This window comes from Athene noctua, chromosome 6, assembly GCF_965140245.1.
Source record: "Athene noctua chromosome 6, bAthNoc1.hap1.1, whole genome shotgun sequence".
NCBI lineage: Eukaryota > Metazoa > Chordata > Aves > Strigiformes > Strigidae > Athene > Athene noctua.
In genome coordinates, this window is record NC_134042.1 from 4163419 (window position 1) to 4171975 (window position 8557).

The window sequence follows — 8557 nt, forward strand, 5'->3', positions numbered from 1 at the left end:
GTGAAAGCTTTACATATGCTTTAAACACAGCCTTCTCTCAATTTTGTCTGGATGTTTCCAACAAGCATTAGAAAGGTTTTGCCTGAGCAACAGCTTCAAGGAGTCTTAAATTTTTTATTAAAACTTCTTCCTCTGCAGTCAAAAAGGTTTTGGTTGAGCAAGTGGATAGATGAAAGCCATTTTCACATGGTCTCTGCCACACAAATCTGTGCATTGAAGACTGAGGTCAAAGTCATTGGTTTTGTAGTTTCTTTCAGAAAAAAAAGAAAAAAAGAAAAAATTAAATTATTAAGTTTTGGATCAGAACAAGTCCATAAAGACTGTCAAATGAGAAGATGACTATTTTCAGAAATAAACATAGTTTTAATATTCCAGGTAGAAGATCTAGCTGTGCAAAATTGCTCTTTTTTTTTTTTTTTTTTTTTAAGAATTACCATGCCTAACACTTAATATATCTTTCCCTTCTTAGAAAATGGAATTCTTACAAGTTATTTAGTTTCCATTGGAAAAAAAAGCCTGTGAAAATCTACAGTAAAAGAGGATTTGTCAAGTCAAATAGGATCTGACATAAATTTAACTGCATCTATCAGAAAACCCTCAGGCATTTTTTAGACTATTAGGGTAAAGTCTCACTCTGAAACACCCACCTAACTCAGACTTGAGCTCAACAGCAGCTTTCTTCTGGCACTGAAGGTGAGGCAAGAGGCTGCCTCGTAAGCAGTGCCAATGGGAGTGAGGGGTACGTAGGCTGGCGGTGGGAAATCGCCATACGGCTCATTGGCAGCCGAGGCTCTGTACCTGAAACAGGTCCCAGCTCTGCTGAGTTAGTCCTGAAGTCTTTCAAGCTCCTAAAGCAACCCAGGACAGAGGAAGATGTGAGGATAAGGCATTTTCCAGCTCTTCTCCAGAGGCTGTAAATTTTGTACAGGGCATCTGAAAGCCTTGCCTCGGGCAATCATGTTAGGGTGGGGTCAGCCTTAACGCCCATATGCCATGTTGCAGTGTATAAATGGTTTAGTTACAGCAGAGTTTTGACTTTAGCTCTAATTTTATTTGCAGTCATTGGTGTACATCTAGCTTCTGGCACCACATATTCAAAAGACTTTTTTTTTTCTTCACATCAAATACTGCAAAAAACCCTGTTTAGATCATTTTCAGTGACCGCATTTTCCTCACATGAATTGAGACTCCATGCTATTATTTTAGTCAGAACAAGCAGTAATAAGCTGGGTAGGTTTTGCCTCCTGATCAGACGTTAAGTCTGAGTTTATTGTTCACCACTTTTTATCACCCTGCTCTTTTTAATAACAAGCACCTGGTTCAAGGCTGCCGCTGCAGACTGGTAGCAGCACCCTTACCATAGCTAGCTCAGAGAGACAGTTTTCAGCATTTTCAGCCTGAGTCTGTAGGATGAGTTTTTTTCCAAGACGAGCCTGTCATAGATGAGCCCTATATCCAAGACACAGTGATCTCAGCTGACAACAGCATGACAAGGGAGAGAAAAGTCTTGCTGTGAGTGCTCTGGACTACAACTGTCAATGACACAAGCCTCACAGCAAGCTTCTAGAAAAATTATGTTGGGTTCACTTTTCAGATCTACAAATGATTCACTCTTTTGGCTTTATTCAAGCACTGGCAATGTATTTCTAAATGCTGCCTGTCTATCTGTACCCTGGTGTGCAACTTCATGGGGCTTGTTTTACTGTAAAACTGTTTTACAATCATCCACCCAATTAAGCATGTTTTGTTTTGCAGCAGTAGGTCATCAGATTCACCTGTGGAGACAAGTTTATAGTTATTGGGTACTTCCCTGAAATTCATTTTCTAGTTAATGTTTCTTTCATTCAAGAGAATGTCTGAAATGAACTCTAGGTAAGGGTGCTCGTTTGTTCAGCTAGTGATTTAGAAACTAAACTTACCCTTTGTTCAAGAAGGGTGGCTTCCCTGCCCTGTGCAGAGGATGGATATAAAACCTACCCGCTGGTTACGTGCCAGTCAAAACTGGGAGAAACTGGGTTCAGAGAGGGCTCAGAGGGTCAGCCTGCTGCGGATTAGCTTTAAAGGTGCATTTCTTCCTCAGGGACCCTTTTTTAGAGCAATCTTCATTCATACGCAGTAGCGCCTTCCAAAATCCTTGCTAAAAAGTAAGATAACAAAGCTTATTTTGATCCTGGCAATTTAGGCAATACCAGTAACCTAGGTGAAACAGTGGACTGAATTCTGAGTGCATTTCCTAGCCTGTTTGCTCTTCTTTCCCCTTCACATCTACCTTTACTCGCATGCGTATCTTCACAGCAGCATTTCTCAAGTGGAGTCGGTGGACCACGGGAGAGTGATCCGTGGAGCGCCTTCAGGCACCCCAGCCAGAAAACAGCCAAATGGAGGCAGATCAGTCCTACAAACGACTACGGGAAAGGCAAATATATGTTCAGTTCAGTCACAAGTGAGAATGAATAGCACGACACTGTGAAAAACAGACCCTAGGTTGCTTTTCTAAATATTCATACTACAGAAGCACCATAAGCAGTGTGAGGCCTCATTCCTCCGGATCCCATCCCTGAGAGTTTCTGTGGTCAGCAGTCAGCTTTGAAATTTATCTGTTTACGCAGACACGTTTTGCTTATCGCCGCAGAAACCGGCTGCTTTGCTCACGCCTCCGCGGCCGCAAGCCCTGATCTTGCATGCAACCTGCCTTCCTTCCTGCGCAGGCCGCGGCGGGCGGGTGCTCCCATTGCCGCTGGCCACGCAAGATGGCAGCCGGCCTCCCGCCTCGGCCGCCGCGGCTTCCTGCGCCTCTGCGGGGCTCTGAACGCTGCAGGGGGGCTTCGGCAGCGCTGCGACAATGACAAACCCTGCCGGGGCTTGTACGTTCTTACAGTAGAAGTGCTGGCTGCAGACGGCTCTTGCTAGCCCAGCTGAGCATCATTTTTAACATTGTTTTCCTCCTGAAGCACTGTAAGTTGGGGCCACCTGCTTCTTTCATATCCTTGTCCTGTTTACATGTACTGCCTAATACAAAGGTACTAAGGTTTAGCAGCCCTGAAGCATTCTCTTGTTTTTTCTTTCATGCCTAAGAGAGGGTACAGACATATCTCTTAATATGGGGCAGTGATTCACCATGCACCGTCTTTTACAGCACCTTACAGCATAGGCTTTCCTGTAGAGGGACACATTCCAGATAGAAAGACACTCCTGAAATAATCTTTTTCTCTAAGGCTGAGGACATGGAAAAAGAGGGGCACACAAGGGGCTTGCAAGAGCTTAGAGAATCAGCCTTTGGGTCCCTTTCATTTCCAAAGGGACATTATATAACTGCAGAATTGGCTCCTGCAGGGGTTGGGGCTTTTTTAGGTCATTCTCGCAGTAATGTTGCTTTGACAAAAAGCAACAAACTTAGGTCACTGTGTTGAGCCTTTCCTTTCAAACTTTTTGACATGCTGTGTAAAAAAAAAAAAAAAAAGAATAACCACCTTTTATGGAAGGAATATGTATGCACACAGTGCACATAAAATATGTGAGTGATGGGGAATCCTGAGTGCAACACACTTCAGCAGGGGATTTTATGTCAGCAGCAGGCCATTTATTAATGACACTGTTGATGAGGCCGGATCAGGATGCTTCTGCCTCTGGCAGGAAGCAGCAAGGTGTTACAGAAATGGCAGCAGATAGCCGGGGCCTCAGATTTATCTTTTGCACAAAGATCTTCCTAGTGCCACATGAGGACTCAGTCCGTTGCTGACTCGGGGCAGACCGCCAGCTGGAGCCCTGCCAAAGCCACTTCCTGACACGCCTGGATTTTCTTTGGAAAGTGCTCAAGTGGAGGCTGGCCTCAGTTAGATTAGTAAGAAGTAAGCCCAGGGTTGCGCAGACTGTTAAACCTCACAACCTGGGTTTCGGTCACGTGTCTTGATCACACAGGAGTAGTTACACTATTTCTGTAATGTGTGCTACTCCGAGCGTAAATGCCAGAGGTTTCTCTCAATACTTAGCAGCTGCCAGTCCTCTGGGCCATGGTTCACTGCATGAGCAACTCTTAGTTCATGTATTAAATAGATTTCTTTACAAAGCGATCCAGGGGTTCAGCTACAGGCTTTATTTACTATTTCCTGAGAAAGGCTATGAGGAAGAAATTTATTTGTTAGCGGCCAGGGGAGGGAAGTAGGTTTCTAAAGCAACTGCAACCATTACATTGTATCCTCCTACTCTTCTAACATTTCCTCCCACTTCTCTACACTTCATTGCTAAGAACCTGTTAGTGCACCCTGGCCTTTGTGGCAAATGAGCTCAGCCGCAGCCGGCACCCGGGAATGTTTGGAGGACACAGTGAGGGGTGAGATTTCTAACACTTTGGCAAAGTCAGGTCCATCTGTACCCTGCCTGCAGTTTTCAGAACAGGCAGCCCCTCACATCAGACTGCTTTATCTAAACTCCTACCCAAAGCATGCCCATATTGAGCGCAGGCTAGCATTAAAACTCATAAGCCATGAAAATTATGAATCAACATTTATTGATGATATGTACATAAGAGGTACAACACTTAGTGAAATATTATATTCACTACTATTTCCAATATAGAAAGAAATGTCTAGTTTGTTTTATACAAGAAAGTTACAGAAATCAGTGCACACCGTAAGAAAGCATTAAAAGCAAATGACTACCGATCATTGTAAGGAGAAAAGGATCTGAACTACAAAAATAGACTCAGTCAATGAGGCATTCCAACTACCATATACAAGAACAGAGCCCAGAGTTGGGAGAAATGTTATCATCTGCATTCATTAGTTTTTAAACAAACTGTGCTATAGATACTGTACAGTATGTCATTTCAAAATCTGGGGAACTTTTTGAGTGCAAGGAAAAGATCAACCTTATCTCTCTTCCTTTTTATCTTTTTTACATGAAACGTCTCAAAACGTTCCACCTCATGCCTGGTCACTTTTAACAGGGGCGTGGAGATGATGAATAGGCAGTGCACGGTACTGGAGTGTGCAATTCATCCCGAAGCCACGTAACGGGACTCACCAAGCAGGATACGGCCTCTGTTTTAGGGCCTGAGTTTGATCTCTTTCTGCTTACAGGGGATGATTATATTTATGACATGCAGGCCTGGGGTATCTAGGAACAAACTAGTTTCTTCTTGCTGTCCCAAGCTCTCTCAGAACCACCTTCAGGTTTTGCCCCAGAAAGGTCTTATTTTCTCACAGATCTGAACTGTAGCCCTGGTTTCAGAACTGCCACTGACTACATAGCTGACATATCTGTTTCATGATCAGACATACTTTTTTAAACAACAGGCCTGTACAACAACCACAGTAGCTTGAGAGAGAAGCATTTAGCTTTGCATTTAATTTCCAGTAACTATTGATATCCTTTTTTAACAACGAAAGAAACAGTGCACCTTTGCTCATGAGTGTATTCACTCAGAGACTGTTCCTGCTGAGGGGACAAGGCAGAGGTTCCTGCTTTGACTTCTTGGGTGCCCTGGAGAGAAGTGGCAGCCGCATCTGGCTGCAACCTTGCCCTGTCCCAGCCGTGGGACTGTGCTTGCTCTGCCGGCGTCTGTGCTCGAGGAGGAACTGGAAATGACTCAGAGCCGATCCTGTGATGCTGTGATGTGACTCAGGGCTGAATGATGCGCAGTGCACGACGAGTCAGCCAGGGCATCCGGAAGGAATGCAGTTAGATGGATTTCCCCTGATTCACTGTGCCAGTTCAAAGAGTGACTTACTAATTTCTGGTGATAGAGAGTCCCAACATTTCAGGCAAACAAGAAGAAAATAAAACAGGAACTAACCATTCTAGGTGAACGTTAATTCTTAAGGTCATAACAACCGCATTCACAAGGCAGCAAATCTATGCTGGAATCACTTTCACTCACTGCCAGGGAACTACACACATGCAGGTACTAACACATACCACACTGGTTAGATAGCTGAAAACTAAAAATAACATATTTACAATAAGTTGGCTGCATTCATGATGCTGAATGTTATCAGAGAAGGATACTCCATAACAGACAGATAAAGCAGTTACTAAGCTGTGGAACCTAATGGGCTGAAAGGTCAAAAGGAAACAAACCCAGACACAAATGAAAAACAGAAAGTAGAACAAAATTTTAAAGGACGGTCTCATTTTCTACTATGGCTCTATACACAGAAACCAATTAAATTAAATTAAAGCACTGCTACTTATACTGTATACACCATTTCACTGAAATTACATGTTGATAGCTACGTTATCTACACTAAGTGCAGAGAGGCACTGGACATCATGCTTCAACAAAACATCAAAACTGGTATCAATAAGGTTTTACAGCTATTAGTAATTCAACACTATTCTACCTGCAGTTCCTATTAAGATAATACCCGGTACATCTGATTTAAAATAGAAGATTAAAATACAAGGGTGTATCAACACACTTCCTACATGTATATCTACTAGAAATTTAGTTTCCAAAATGTCAGCAGAATAAAACGGCCCCACAGATTTCTGAATAGTGGAAGAGAAGTATCAGTCACACTGGGACAGCAGTACTTGCTAATCAATGTTTTCTTTGATTTGAATCACAGTCAAAGAGCTAGTAGGCCATAAAATATTTTTTGTGATATAATTGTTATGAATATTTATATTATTTTTATTCCTCTTAAAACAGTTCCTTGTTAATTAAATAGAAAATATTACAGCCACGGCCTTAATGCCAACAGGTATTTGCCTAATGGGAACAGATGACCATTATAAAGAAGCAACTCTCACTTTTCCTGGTCAAAAAATATAGTGGTTGTTCTCTTTAAAATACATAAGAAAGCAGGAGGTATTTTGTGCGATGCTACCCAATTACATTGGTCCCATGGTGGTTCTGTTGGTCCCTTTTCAAGAAGGCAAAGGTAGGTGCCCACCCAAATCACGAACTCTTTCCCCAGGCTGAACACATATACACTGTATCATAGAAAGATGGACTGGGTACCTGATAGCATATTTTTTGCCTGTCCAGATCTCCAGTTTTCTATAAACTGTATTCTGAGTCAGTCAATTATATATGGTCAGACCCTAAGAAAGAATTGCCGGATTTGGCAAAGGTAACACCAGGAAAAATGACAAAAATGAGGGACGATTGCCCAAGGCAGTCAATCTAGAAGATTGTTCAGATTATTACAACATTGTTCCATAATGAACTGCAGCATTTAAGGACATCTTGAAATTCCTATTTGCTCCTTGCATTTTGTGCTTTGTTTATAATGCATACCTAAACATAACACAAAAATATTTCATTGATCCTAAATGTTATAAGAAACTGGTTTTGTTCTAAGGTACATATCACCTTTAAAGGACTAATCCCCTACCTTTTACGGTCATATAGAAAACACTGTAAGAAAATATTAGTGTGTCTGTAAATTACAGATACTAGGTAATTTAGTTCAGTCTACACTGTAGTTTCCAGAGAACATGTACAAACCCCTAAAACCTGTATTAATAACTACATCGGTATTCAGCATATAATATTTAACAATATAAATACATATGCAGCTTTTTCTCATGCATTCTACAAGCTAGAGTTCACACCAGATCATAGGAAATGGGATATATTTAAGAAAAGATCAGGTTGTGCTGGATGGAAGCATATGCAATTGACTTTAAGAAGGAAGGACAACCTGTAGTATACAAGAACTCACAAGCCCATACAAAACACCAAAATGGAAATGCTATAGTCTACAATACTGACTGCAAAATCAATTCGTAAACACAGTTTGCACACAGTCTTTGAAAAACTGTAGAAAAAAATAGAAAAGAATGATACAAAAATCCCTGCGAACTATACTATTTATTTTACAAAGCAATATACAGGTACCATGCAATCCAGGTTGTGTGATGCTGCCTACAACAGTTTCCCTTCACGTAATGGTGTGCGCCATAGAGCATCATTAAAAACAATTGCAGGACTCCTGAATTTTGAAAAATCAGACTAGAAGGATTGGACACTCTGGCATCGATCGGCTTTGGCTCTGCAGCAGAATGTAGCTAGAAGTGAAAGGGAATCAAAGGTGGGGTGAAGTGAGAAATCTCACAAGTCTTTTTGCCTCCCCAAATCCCTCATTAGCCTGTTGGTTATTTCCATCCTGGACTAACAGAGACCTACTCAGTGGCTCAGTCATATGCTTTAGGTTTTTTCAATGTTTGGAGCCTGGGTTTTCTGTAAGACTTGTAGTTGCAACTGCACAAACACCTTATCCACTAGGATTTGTATCATCATGGTAGAGGGAAGTCACCAGGCTTCCCCCGAGCAGAGGAAGATGTCTCTGGGATGGTGGGCACATGTGAGGGATGGTTCCTCAGAGCCTTGTGCCAGGGAGCCCACTCAGACAAGAAGTAAAAGGATTACCAACGCCTGGACATCAGCAGCAGTTTGACTCATTCATAACAGCAGGTTTCAATTGTACATCAAACACGACCAGGAGGAAAGAATGAAGGAGGCACCCACTGTCCAGTCTGTCCCCAGACACCACTGCTGGGGACTTTATCAGAGCCCTGCCTTAGGTGTGCAGAATGGCAGAGTCTGTGC